This window comes from Athene noctua, chromosome 1, assembly GCF_965140245.1.
Source record: "Athene noctua chromosome 1, bAthNoc1.hap1.1, whole genome shotgun sequence".
In the NCBI taxonomy this organism is placed as follows: Eukaryota; Metazoa; Chordata; class Aves; order Strigiformes; family Strigidae; genus Athene; species Athene noctua.
The window spans coordinates 261,999,528-262,013,946 of NC_134037.1; positions in this window are offsets into that span (position 1 = coordinate 261,999,528).

Consider the following 14,419-nt stretch of genomic DNA (forward strand, 5'->3'; position numbering starts at 1 on the left):
GAGAAACGCAATCCATTTTTACACTGATTTTAGTAACTACCCTTTTTCTGAACAATCCTCTGAGGCTGTTATCTCTTAGGAGTGGAGAAATTCCCTCGAGTGCATCAGCCGCTGGGGGAAGAGGCGTTTTCAGAATCAGCAGCTTCCCTCGCCCCACATCCATGTGTGCTTCCTAGCGAAAACCAACCGCTCCAGCATCCACTCTCATTCTGGGGTGAATCCAGGAGATTGAGTTATTACTGCAATGATCGGCTTCACTCCCCATTAAAAATCTCACTCTGTTTAGTAACTACCACTGGGCAAACGCTGTTATATCCCCCCTGCTCTGCGCAAGCTCAGGTAGATACATACCTGGCAGCAAAACAGAGTTATACCTTCCTTTACATAAACTAAAAGTTAATTTTCCCCCGGGGTGGAGACTTTTCCAGCCCTTTAAATCACACCCGCCCTGTTTTCTCTCTCCTTCCTTTACTATTTCTTCAGCAAAACGACCGTCTGTCTGTCCCCTCCGTGCTGCTGTACGCCTCCGCAGGTATCCAGCGAGCCGGGGGAAATAATCACCCAGGGGCAACCCCTGCAAAATGAAGTCATGGGCTCTATCTGGCCGTGGGTCCCCCTTCCCCACCTCCCCCCAATAATACGTTTTGTGATGTGGATTTCTGTCGACAGAGCGAGACGCCCGGCTCTCTCCTCCTGATGAACACGTCCCGTGAGGACAATGATGGAGTTCCTGCGAAATTTTTACCACTGACCTTTTCTCCGCCGTGGAGCGGGAATGCGTCTCCCAGTGAAGGCTGGGGACAGCGGAGAGCATGTTATAATGCTGGAAAAAGTGACTCCGTCTTTGTGGAATGCCATTTCCCCCCCCCTTTCCTTCCCTTTTCTTCTCCCTCCCCCTGTAGAAAAATGCAGTGCTGAAAACTTGAAAATTTAAGGCAAAAAATCGCCGTCTGCTCCCCCCCCCCCCTTCCCAGCTCCGTCTGAACAAGCAGCCAAGCTGTTAAATGCTTTTACCTGCTGTGTCCAAGTCAAAAGTTAAATAATGTGTGAACGAATGTGGAAGGAAAACAAGAGGCAGAGAGGGACCACGGGAGAGAGCCCCTCTTACAACAGGATAATTGTTACATTATGAGAAACAAATAACACGCTGCTCCTCTCCAGGTCTGTGTCCGTGACATCTTGACAGGTACATCTGAAGTTAATTACGTGCCTCTCGTTGCGTTTTGCTCCACCACTGAGGCCGGATCCTGTAAACACGTGTCCCAGAGCATCACGCCCTGGCAGCCAGCGCTTGCTTTTCAGAGGCTAACGGGTTTGCAACGGGGTCGGTTTTGCTTTCCATGGGCCATCGTGGCTGCAAAAATGCCTTTGACAAGAGGCTGAGATATCCCCAAAAGCTGTGCGTGGTGGGTTGGTGTTGGAGTTGTGAGGCCTGCCTTCCACCCATGCCTTTCCCCCTGTGGCTCTTGACAACATCTTTTCTTCTCGGGGATTTTTTGCTGCTCCTTGACGCTGGAAAACTTTTGCTGTCTAAGCCAATGTGTTCCCATTTGCCTGGAGATGCTGGTTTAACCCTTCACATTTCCACCATTGCTGCATCTCCTTCACCACACCTTAAGTCCAGCACTCCCTTCTCCAAACCCTCCACTGGACTGTCCATCCCACCTTCATCCCCTCAGCGGGGTGTCCTGGATATCTACAAAACATTTTGTCCATCCCACCTTCATCCCCTCAGCGGGGTGTCCTGGATATCTACAAAACATTTTGTCCATCCCACCTTCATCCCCTCAGCAGGGTATCCTGGATATCTACAAAATATTTTTAAGCACTAGCAGTTGGGTCGATGTGGTAAATGAAAGGGCTCTTGGTCACTTCTGGACGTGGATTAATCTCACCTGCATCAGTGAGCAGATGTCTCTGGTTGCCGTGAGCTGCCTGATGGAGAGTTTTCTGGAGGGCATTTAATCTGTCTTCCTCCGTGGTTGCATTTAGGAGAAGAGGTGCACAAAGTGTCTCTCTTTATGTTGACAACAAAGGGGAGCTGGACACGACTACCTTAGATGGAGGGGGCTTGCTGATGAATGAGTTTGGTCAGGCGTCTCTTGCTCTGTGAGTGAAATGTGTTGGGCACTTGTTAAGGATGCTAATGTAGTCTCCTACATTATTGCAGTTCACGTTCAAAGAGATGAGGAGTTTGGGGAGCAGAGGGGTGATGTGGATTTTCCTTTCAACTCTTCCCCCAGACTTGCGTTTGTGATGCTGGATCTGGGTTTCTCAAAGGGAGGGAACAAAGAGAGGAGACGGTGCGTGTATGGTACAGAAGACACAACATCTCTTCCCCTGCCCACATTATGTGGGAAGAGCCCAAGGCCACCCAGACCGACCCAGCAAAGTGGGTTTGTCTGCATTGCTGATCAGGACGCCACCAGAAGATGAGCTTGAATCCATCCAGATGGTCCACACCGTTCACCCTCTGCCCCATGTTCAGCCTGGAGTGACCTTACTCCAGAATCCCCATGGGAAGGGAGCCTTAGTCTGAAACTGCTTTGCCCCCTGCTGTCCCGTACATAGACTTATAGCACTATTCCAGCCGTCTTCACACCCTCAAGCATTGGTTTCATGCTGGAAAACACCACTCTGGTGGTCTGCAGCACAGCTCGCATATTATTTCAGACAGTCTAACTTGGCCAAAACACACAAAACTGTTGTTATGTCTTGGGGCCAGAGGGGCAGCACATGAGCTGGGGGACAGCCGGCACCATGTGTGGTGGAGGAGGGATGTTCTCCAGACAGGGACAGCCCCGAGCGGTGCAGACACACTGCTCCATACCCTTGGCCTCAGGGCCAGGGATACTCGCTAGGCCTCTGTTATGAGGCAGCATAGACATGGCCTACGAATTCCACTGCTGGGAGCTTGTGTCTCTTTACAGAATCACAGAATCATCTAGGTTGGAAAGGACCTTGAAGATCCTCCAGTCCAACCGTTAAGCCAGCACTGACAGTTCCCAACTCCCCCAGGTCCCTCAGCGCTAAGTTGACGCAACTCTTCAACCCCTCCAGGGATGGGGACTCCACCATCTCCCTGGACAGCCCATTCCAACGCCCAACAGCCCCTTCTGCAAAGAAATCCTTCCTCATATCTAGTCTAAACCTTCCCTGGTGCATCTTCACCTGTACCCCAACATTAACCACAGCTCCTTGGGTGAAGATGTCTGGCTATGTCCACACCACCAGGTTATGCAGAGTCAAAAAGTGCTGAAGACTTGCCATCCACAGTTCAAAAGATGGGTATTTTGGGGACTAGCTAAAGCCTGGCCCCACAGACCCAGTCTTGGTTGGTGTGTGGTAGGTGATCCCCTGGAGTGGGTCTTTGGTTTGGGTTTATTGTAAACCGAACCATCAATGCAGATGCAGACCCTCCCCTTGGAGAGACACAATGGTGAGGAAGACCATGAAAGGTTTTTCCCTCCCCCCCCCCCCCCCCCAAGTCTGTGTTCTTTGACTTTTGCTTCAACTTTGAAGTTCAAATAAAACCAGAAACTTGAAAGAAAACCTCATCTTAAATCTTCCCAGAGGCAACTTCACCCTTGCAGCCATAGCGAGACCACAAGCTGTTTGCTTGGGGTGATGTACCCTGCCCTGCTCTTTCACGACGCTCAGCAGAGCTTCACCTCCATCTCAAACCCCAAGTCCAAATGATCTTCGTCTGCCCAGAGTTTTGCTTTTTATTTGCACCCCTCTAATAATGACGTTACTATTCCCCTGGTCATCTTCGTCAATACAAATGAACTTCTACTGTGTATTTTTCTCTTAGAATGAATTTTGATGTGTCCTTTCAGCTATTACTTTAAGGGACATGCAACATTTACTATGATCAGTACTTTCTAATTTTCTGACTTGGCTGAAAAACTCCCCAAAAGAAAATAATCAATCGCCAGTAAATAAGCATTGCCACACACTCCACAACAAATTTACGATCTGGATACCCTAAAGACTTTTAAGTAAAGACCACATGTATTTTTTTTTCAAACATTTTATTTGGCAGGTGTTCCTGGAAGACCAGGACTCCGTGGTGGGATTGGGAACTGACTGAACAAGACCTGTAGCCGTACTTATGAGATTGCAAGAATTTTTAAGGGTCTCGGAGAAAACACCAAGCAAAATAGTTTGAAATTATGTTGAAGATACTTTCTCAAAATGCTTTTTTTTTTTTTTTTTTCCCCCAGAGCCCAAATATATCACACAAGACTCTCGTCTTTCTATCACTCACAGAGAGAAAGGAGGGTAACTCACCGGTGTTCACTCCTCTGAGTAGACCTGCCTCTAGCCCATCATACATTTTTAATATTAGTCCTTAAAACACTCCAGGTACAGTTCTAGATGCTGGAGGGATTTCAGAAATGCTTTTGTGCTGCATGCCAAAATGCTAAAAGCAGGGCTAGATTGTGTCATCAGTTTTCAATCAAGCCTCTCTGTGCCTCTTTTTGTAAGCTGCTAAAAAAATTACACATACAATGGTGAGCAAAGACTTTCCATATAGCTTAAAATATGAGGTTCCTCATCATAACTGCTATAGGTGGTTTGGGGTGTTCTGCTGAAGGACCTGGTCCTGCCTGGGTTCATATGGCTGTGGCAAGAAGAGGGGAATACTTTTGCTTGGCTTAGTTTGCACATTTGCACTGTTTTGCACCAAATTTGATCATCATATTTTACAATTCCATCCCAAGCAGGAAATCCAGACTATGGATCAGTGGCTGCCCTAATTTTTATTGGCAAATCATGATCTTTATTGGTGGAATTATGAGCTAGCTGGACTTTACAGTCTTTGTGTAATGAAGCCAATATATTGCTACCAGCATGATGTTTTAAATTTAATGGAGCAAAGAACAAAGGTGGCTTTCTTCTTGCTTTCCTTCTCTCTCTTTCTTTCCTTCTCTCTCTCCCTTCCCTTCTTTCTTTTTTTTTTACCTTATTTTCTTCCCTCTTGTTCTCCTTCCTTCCTTCCTTCCTTCCTTCCTTCCTTCCTTCCTTCCTTCCTTCCTTCCTTCCTTCCATTTAGGTTGGAAAAGACCCCTAAGATCCTTGAGTCCAACCATTAACCTAACACTGCCAAGTCCACCACTAAACCATGTCCCTTCTGTACTGGCAGTAGGCCAGTCACTCCAACATGGACACAGTCACTTTGACAAAAGAGCTTGGTATTAGAAAAAAAAAAAAAAAGAAAAGGACAAATACTAGCAAGATGAAGTGTTTTTGCTGGTGCAGCTGTGGTGAGAACTGTATCTCTAACCATCTTGGTCCCATTAATATATGAGATGGCACCCTAAATCTTGAGATCACAAATACAGAATTCACTCTGGACTTTTCTGTTCTGTTTACCAAACCAGAGACCCAAATTTCCAAAAGCATCCTGCAGCACGGGTGATTATGCTAGTCTGAAATGGGAAAGGCTTATTCAAATCCCTGCAGAGAAGTGTTTGGTAGGGATGCCACTGTCCATCACCTTCAGAGGAAGCAGAGCCAGCTGGATTTGGCACCCACCTTCAAGAACAATGGAGAAGAGTCAGATGAATCAAATCTTTTGTGGGTAAGGAAGACAGTACCAACTATTGCCTGAAATGTAGCAGTACCTAAGCAAATGGTGACCTCAGCTCCAGGGCTCACAATTGACCTTTGGAGAATCCTCATTCCCTCCACTGTCTATGGAAGACCCAAAGAATCTCAGACAATTACTCTAAGTGCTTAAAATTATCTGATGTGACTAATTCCTGTCCCTTCACATCCCCTCAGGCTCTGCCCCAAAGAGTTAGAATCAGGACAGGAAGGTCAAGGAGAGGAATAGGGACATGAGGTGAAATCATGGGCTTGGCAACACCCCCAGACACTGCTGGAGCAGGGAACACAGTCCCAGCATCTCTGTTTCTAATCCAGGATCAAACCCACCAAATCCCTCAGCAGCGATAAGCTCCAGCAGGACTTTCTGTTTCTCTTCCAAAAAGTTTTAAAAAAACAAACAAACAAACAAACACCAAAACCCAGCCCTTTTTGTGATTTTTTATTTTTTCAGGATGGGAGTGATCACAGCGGTGATGTGAGGGATGAGAAGGATCAGGCCCCCAGTGCTGCTGGAGGTGGTGCTGGAGTCAGAGGAGCACATCTGGCTTCTCAGATCCTGGGACGGGTTGGCAGCACGAGCAGCAAGAGCGAGCCGTGATTTATTTGTAAACCAGGCAGAGTTACAGTGGTGTCACCACAGCACAATAAACATCGAGTCCCACAATACCAGTTTTACAGTCTCTACCCAGACCAAAGCCTCGCTTTAATATTGCTTGCACATAATCTCCAGTTTGTAACATTTACTTAATTCCTTATTGTTAAAAACCCCAGAGGAAGGTATAGGCTAGTCCTAACCTCTTCTGGACTGCAGTTCTGAGCTATTAATCTGTCATGTCAGCATATTTTATTAATACCGTTTTCCTGCGGACGATAGGTGGAATACATCATAAGTCACTTACCATCTGCTGTGTAAGTGCGTTGTAAAGTATCTTTCTTCCATAGATTATTGCTTTGATAGATTAGGGGTTTGTACAGCCATGATACCTCATCCCATCAATTTTAAGCTCCCAGGAGAGCCCTCACAGCTGAAGTATCTGATCAATGCAAACGTCTTTAATGGAATATCACTGTGTCCCCGCAGGCTAAGACAGTGCTATTACACTGGCTTTCCAGATGAGGACACAGTGTCCCGGTTTTGTTGCTGCCTTGTTTTAATTAAGAGTGTTTTTTTCCTTCTCCTCCATCCCTAGGCAATGGGGAGAGATAAACATGTTTAGAGGGGAACAGCCTTTTCTCCAGGCTGAATTGGGGATGGATCTGGGACTGGAAGCTAGCTTTCCTAGAGGTGTGCTGTAGCATTCCAGCCACCAAGCCATCTTCTGTGCTAATTGGAGCCTGAACACGTCTACACCACCAGATTTTATGGGCAGAGCTGCATCAGTGTGATGGGCGACCCACAGACCCTCCCAGATCATCAGCTGCTGTGGGAGCAAAGCTCCCACGCTGCCGTCAGAATCCACCTCACGCTGTATTTAAACCTGGCTGGTTAAGTATAAAGAACTGTACTGAGATAAAAAATGAGAAAGAGGGAGGCACCACAACAGAAAGGGTTTATTTCCAGCCTAGGGAAGATATCTAAAGAAGGTGGGCTGAACTAGAAGTGTGCTTGCTCCATCCCACCATAACTGCAAGATAGTGTCTCTCGCTTTCATCGAGCTTTTTTTACACATTTACAGAGATGGGGAACCCATGGGCAGCTCTGACGCAATGTCTACTGCTGGTGGCTCTTTTTTTCCACCAGTAAATCTTTGTCCATGTTGCAGCTGTGTCAGCGCTGTGCTCAACATTACTGAGCCCTCACCTTGGTTTCATCTTGAGGAGGTGACTGAAAAGTTTTCTGAGCTGCGGGTACATTTGAGCCACTGAATGGATCAGTCTGGCCACAGGAATCGGTGGTTTCTGGTGGGCTGGAGCTGCTGTCAGACCTGCAAACCACCTGAACTTCAGTGGTCCTTTGGGGAAAACTCAGTCTCTCTGGAGGAGAGCTTGGAAAACAAGGGCTGATCAAAGGCTTGATTCAGCAATACGTAGAACAAAGGGGACAAGGTGCTTTTGAATGACATACATCTGGTAAAACTTACTGAGTGTGGGTTTTTGTAAGAAAGTATGCATTAAATACATTACGAAATTCAGGGTGAAGAGCTCAGGCATAAATCAAACATGAGACACCCGTGAGGATGGGGAAAAAAGATGTCAATCAAAGGAATAAGGCATATCAACCTGTAGTCAAAGAGATGCCAAGGAGACTGTGGCGGTTGGGATGTGGCATTGCCCACCTGGATTTTCCCTGCCTCTTGGTCCCCAGATACCCCAAACCAAAGTGGACCACCCCTTCTTGCTCCCCCTAAGGACTCATCTTACACACCTTGGCATATTCAGCACCCCAAAGCTCACATCTACCTGAAAGCAGTTCAGCATCCTCAGGGTTAAATCAGATTTGGTATCTAACCAAGACCTGGCAGCTGAATTTCAGCCCAGTGTGAGTTTTTACGATCAAATTATAGACCCCAGAAAAAGAAAAAAAAAAAAAAAAATTAAAAAATCCAGTCCTAGGTTTATAATGGAAATCATGACAGAGCCATGATTGTAGTAGCAGGAACAGCATCACTGTAATACAGTCGTAAACTGGTACTGTCCTGCGGGGTATTATAAAAGGGAAAAAAAAGCTTCTAAAGTGCACTTGGTACCCCAAAAAGGTCCGAGGAGGTGGGTGCCATGACTGGATAGGAAAAGGGCTACTTGCCAAGATGAACTTTAAAGGATTAAACCTCCCCCCTGGTGCAAAATGGCATCTACGGTGTCCCCATGGCTCCATGTTGAGATGTTGAACTGGCCCCTCCATGGGGCTTGTGACAGCTCTTTGCACCCCTGAGACAGGGAAAATTAAATATATCCATTTCCAGGATGGACAACTGTCTATATGTAGGTAAATCCAACTTATACTGGGCAAAGCAATGCTGTATTGTAGTGATTTTTCATACTGCGGGTCTAACAAGGTGGGGGTGCAGACTTTTCCAACATTTAAGTGTAACAAAAATGTAATAAAGCTTCTGGATCTCATCTTTATTATTATCTGGCCATAAAGGGAGGCAAAGCATTTGTGAGCTGCTTGCAAATCCCAGCTTCTGAACTCTTGCTCTAGATCCTGGGTTTGCAATGAGTTTGGTCCATCCTTTCCAGGACCTCTTAAAAAGACGGAGCAGAAAGGATGTTTGGCTCCGACAGAAAGCGAAAGCCGAGAATGATACAATAAAGAAACAGCGGTCACATTTTATTGCCTTACTCACCCATTGTTTCTTGAGTATGACTTATGGAAGCTTTGATTTACACTGGTGCAAGCTTTATCTGCTGCTGTCTTGGCCAGCTCATTCTTAATACTGAGACCTATGGGCCCCTGCTGACTTTCTTGGTTAAATAAATTAAAGCAAATACAAACATTAATGGAAGCCACTTTATTTATGGCTAGATTGGAGCACTGTCTCTTACACCGTGGGTCCGATCCAAAACCCATCAATCCAAAGCTGACTGACATCCCTGCATCAGACCCTATCTTGGGGCTTTTCCTTTTCACCGTGAAAGGGGCAGTTAAAAAATAATTTGAAATGACATTACATTATCCTGGGAAAGCCATTCTGCACAAAACTTTCAACCCCTGGCACCTCTGGGGAGGCAGAGCCTTCGGGATATTTTAGTGGCTGTTGTTTGAAGGTTAAAGATATTCCTCCAGCAGTGATGCCTCCCCCCCTTTTCCTCTCCATGCCAACCATCCCACCCTCTAAATATCTCCTCTTGAAATGTTTTGCAATGCATCACGCACTGTTTGTGGCCAAACACATTTTTGGCTCTTCTGTATGATACTTCTAGCTCTTCAGACACTTTCTCAGGTTGGTCCTTGCCAAATCTTTATTTTTTTGGCCTGGTTGGATGGGAGAGAGCTTTCTGCTGCTTCTATTTCTATTTCTATTTCTATTTCTATTTTTTATTTATTTTTATTATCATCATTAAAATTATCATTATCATTATTATCATCACATTATTATAATTATTATTATTTATGTTGTTCACATTATTTTATTATTATAATATTATCATTATTGTTTATTCAGAGATGCTTCCTGACACATGTACTTGGATAACTGCTGCCTTACCATTCCAGTGTCTGCCTTAATGCATTCTGGCATGCTCCTTCCCCTTGCACCTATATTTCACCTTCTTCAGTTCAGAAAAGAACCCCAAACCACCACAAAAGCAAGAAAACAAAGCAACACCACCCCAAGAACCGAAGAACAGTTGCATGCTCTCTTTGTGCTGAAGACGACCAGAAGAAAGCAGAACAAAATGTTAAAAAAGTAGAAAAATATAGGAGTTGTCCCATAAAGTATCAGGGTGAGTCAGTAATTGAAGCTGTTGTGTTTTCACATGGAAGGAACAATTTCTGGGTTATTCTTGTAGCATAAAGTTTTACTGTTATCACAGCTGTGGGAGGGATAAAAGAAGCAGCAGGAAGGAGGATCAGCTCCTCAGTGAATATGAATTATTATAGAATATATCATAATATTATATATTATTATATATAATATATAATATATCATATATTATGTTATGTATTATCATTATATTATATATAGAATTATTATATAATAATAAGTATATATATATTTATTGAGGCTGTGGCTTTTCACATCACGTCCCGTTGATATTAATAGAGCTTTTCCACTGAGTCACTGGGGACTGGATTCAGATGCTGAAAGGCAAGAAGAGATCATTGAGCTCGACCTCCAGCATGGTGAGGGCTGGGGAATCTACCCAAAATGTTCACAGCATCAAGCCCCCAACCTCTGTGTGAGAACGAGGGCATCCTTTGGGATGGCACCCCGACCTGCTGGGTTTATAGACGGCGTGGTCCTTCCCAACCATGACCGATAAAGCACACGCACACCCTGACGTGGTATCCCTGGCTCTGCAGGATTAGGAAGCTGCAATCTAACAAATCGGAATAATTCATGGAGGCCTGATGCCTTTGTATTCATGTTCAAAAATGAAGAATACTATTTATATGGCAGCAGCAGCAGGGATTTTGTACCTGTGACAGTCCACTGTCCCCAGGAGAAGGATGGGAGAGGAGACAAGAGCAGTGAAACTGCACACAAACAAGTGGGGAGTTGGGGAAGTCCTAAATTAACTCATCCATTTCTCTCCATCATCTGTCATCCCAAACATTTCAAAGACAACGTGCCAACACTGACTCTCAGCACCACCTCCACACCACCACATGCCTCCAGCAGCTAAACTGACAGCAGCTTGGGTAAACCTGATGGGTTGTGGAAGGGAGCTCTATCAAGCTGCTGTACCATGGTCCTAGAGCTCAGTCTACAGGCCAGATTTGGGGCCTGCTTGCAGTTTGGTTGCACTATTTCTTACTGAATTTAGGATAACAACACTCACTTCCAGAGAAAATGGCGTGTTAAGCCGGTGGGGTGGGGTGGAGTGGGGTGTTCCCCCTTGGACACAGGCTCCCAAGCTCTGTGAGTTGATGAAGCAGCACTATAATCCCAGCTCAATCACACCAGCGGGCACCCTCTGCCAGGCACAACTTCTAGAGGCATCCAGAACTGTCTTCGACCCATCTCACGGGGCTTGGTGGGGACCAGGGATGGAGATGAGATCAGAAGAGGGAATTTTGCATACTGTTAGCCCCTTTAGCCTCTTTAACCTAGTAGTAGGTGACAGGACAAGAGGGAATGCCCTCAAGTTGCACCAGGGAAGGTTTAGACTGGATATTAGGAAGCATTTCTTTGCAGAAGGGGCTGTTGGGCGTTGGAATGGGCTGCCCAGGGAGGTGGTGGAGTCCCCATCCCTGGAGGGGTTGAAGAGTCGGGCTGAGCCAGCGCTGAGGGATCTGGGGGAGTTGGGAACTGTCAGTGCTGGGTTAACGGTTGGACTGGATGATCTTCAAGGTCCTTTCCAACCCAGTTGATTCTGTGATTCTGTTTTCAGACATCTGTGGCTGCTCTGCACGCAGCTCAGCATGGGAGTTTCTGGTTTTTTGCCTTCCTTTTTCATGCACTGGTGGGCTGTGGGGATGTGCCTAGATAAGGTGGGTCAGACAAGATCCCACGTCTCTTCCTCATTACCTCATCTTAATGAACTCCCCATAATCACCCTGGCAAGCCCTCAACCTTTTTGAGCAAAGTGAAATACAGCTTTCAAATCTGCCTTGCATTTTGCTGAGGGAACGGGCTTTGTGAATATTTACCTTGCAGATTTCCTCAATTAAAATGGCTTCATGAATATTTGTTCTGTGGATTCCATGCCATTAAGTGAATAAGTGATATGTAACAGCCAATGTTTTCCAAGAGCAGGACAGTGTCCAAGCGATAGCACAGCAATGCTGTGAGGAGGCAAAAAGAACAAATGCTTGCCTGTGTTTTTATGCCATCCTATAATTAACCCCTGAAATGGCTCTGGAATAAAATTCAAGTAACTCAGTGCTAAGTCAGGCCCTGAATCCATACTACCTCAAAAGTCCTATGCCTTGCTCAGCACCTATTTCACAAAGTTTCTATGGTGGACATATTCCATTATGGAAGAAGAACCAACGCCCGTAATCAGGTGTTTCTAGATAAACAGAGAGCCTAGCTGAACCATCAAGGTGGAATCAGAGATAAATCACACCAGGATCAGAGAGAAATCAGGAAAAAAAAAAAAAGTCACTGCTGTTAACAAAAAGAATTAATCTCTGTGTTTTCCTGGAAGTTTTCTATGTGAACAAACCAGCCAAGCCTGGATGTTTCTGGGAAAGGATGAAGGATTTTCATAGCATCCCCTTGAAGAACTTCTTTAATAAAAGCAACAGGAAGGGAAGATAACTTAAGCTGGATGTCTTAAGAATGTCTTAAGGATGTCTTAAAAGATACCTAAGAAAATCAGAAACCAAGTTTTTTTGGAATCTGGGCTCCCAGCAAAGCAAGCAGATGAGCAACTCTGGTTTGCCTATATCTGTGACCCAGTCAGGAAGGATTTTAGGAGAAACTAACACCCAGAGTTGAGAGAAGAGCCATGTATTAGAGGGGACTAAATGGAGCGTGAATGCTTGAAAATCAGATCCCACCTGAGCTGTCCAGAGGAGCTTCAAATTCAGTCTCCAAGCCAGGGAAGGGGTGAGTGAAACGGCTGTATGAAATGACTCCTGTGAAACACAGGGAAGTTTTTATGTAAAAAATATAAAAGTCTGGTGTTATCTATGGTTTATGATTACATAAACCAGAGCGTATCTGGGAGAGGTTTCCCTTTCTAAATGGTTCCAGACTGAGTTTCAAAGCATGGTACCTTGTCCGGTTCCTCGCCAGCTCTTGTCAAATTAGGTCATAAGGTGATTATGCCACTAATCTCCTTGCTGTCCCAAATCTCCGTCAGAAAGCAGCTTTTTCACACAGTTGCAAGTAGAAATACTTGGCTAAGATGGTGCATTGTGGGTGGCTTTGGCATCTTTTCCCAGTCTGGGGGCTGTACGTTCTCCACTCAAGGTCATGGATTGCAACTAAGGTGACCCACGTCCCATTTTGGTTTTACTTTGTTATGCATTGTCTGCAAACGTGTCCTTTCAGCAGAGCAAGTCATGTCTGGATCTTCAGAAAAGTTCGGCCTCTTTGGTCCCAGCAGAGGTGCTCAGCTCCCACTTAGGCAACAGAAATCCTGTTTTTGAAGGATGTTCATACAAACAGCATTAAAATATTTGCCCAGGAGGTGTGGCAGCAGGGAGGGCTGCCTTGAGCCCTGCAAAAAGTTCACTTTTTTTTTTTCCTGCAAGTGAATCTTGTCTGAAAACCTTTTGGATAACCTGGCTGTAATGCTGCCTCGCATGAGATCTTCCCAAGACCCACTGAGTCAGAGCAAAAACCTGGCACAGCTCTCTCCTGGTCCCTGCTTCCCATCACAGGGTCAGAATGAATGTCGGGATCGGGGACTAGATTAAAAATGGGCAGAAATGGGGAAATCTGACAAACATCTTTCTCATAAATGAGGTGTTTTTATTCTCAGCCAGCATTTGCAAAACCAGGGTCATAATGGCAGACGCTCCTCTGATTTCAAAAAGGCTATTCAGGCATTTTACCTTTCCAGTTGGTCTCCATCTCCCCACTCTTGCAAATCACTGTTATGAATTATGCACCCAGTGCTAAGCCCCGCTGCGAGGAGGACTCCAGCTCCAGCACTGCAGCAAAGGAGGGGTTACTGGACTTCTTTGTAGGGAAGAGAAAGCACTACCCCACCCTGAAGGGATCATTCAGCTTTGGAGAGAGGAGCTGACAGCTGGTTTTTATTAGGACAGAGGCCTTTAAAAGGCAGTGTTGGGGTAGGGGTGGGACCTTTGGTCTGGAGGAGAAGCATGTTCTGCTCGGTCCCTGGGCTGGAAGGTTGGGCTTGCGTGGTCTCTGGCCAAATGGCACAAGAGTCAAGAAGCTCTGCTTTGATTTTCCTCTGGCTGGTGATGGGAGCTGGGTCGGTGCAGTGGGACACGAGTTGGCCACTGCTGTGGCTTGGACTGGGCACGGACTGGACACTCCTGCAGGATAGGTGATGAGTGATGGTATAAAAGGTGAGGGAGACGAACACTACTGAAATGTAGGGAAAATGTGCTGTAGCTACAGCTCTGAAGCCTTTCCCTTTACAGTCGGGTAAGCAGGGTGTTAGTGCACAAAAATCTCTATTATTTAAGGGCACGGTAGGGGGAGAAAAGAGGCCAAATAAAGCAGAGCTGTGAGGCTTCAGGCTTGCATTTTATCCTGGAAAATGCTATAATCTT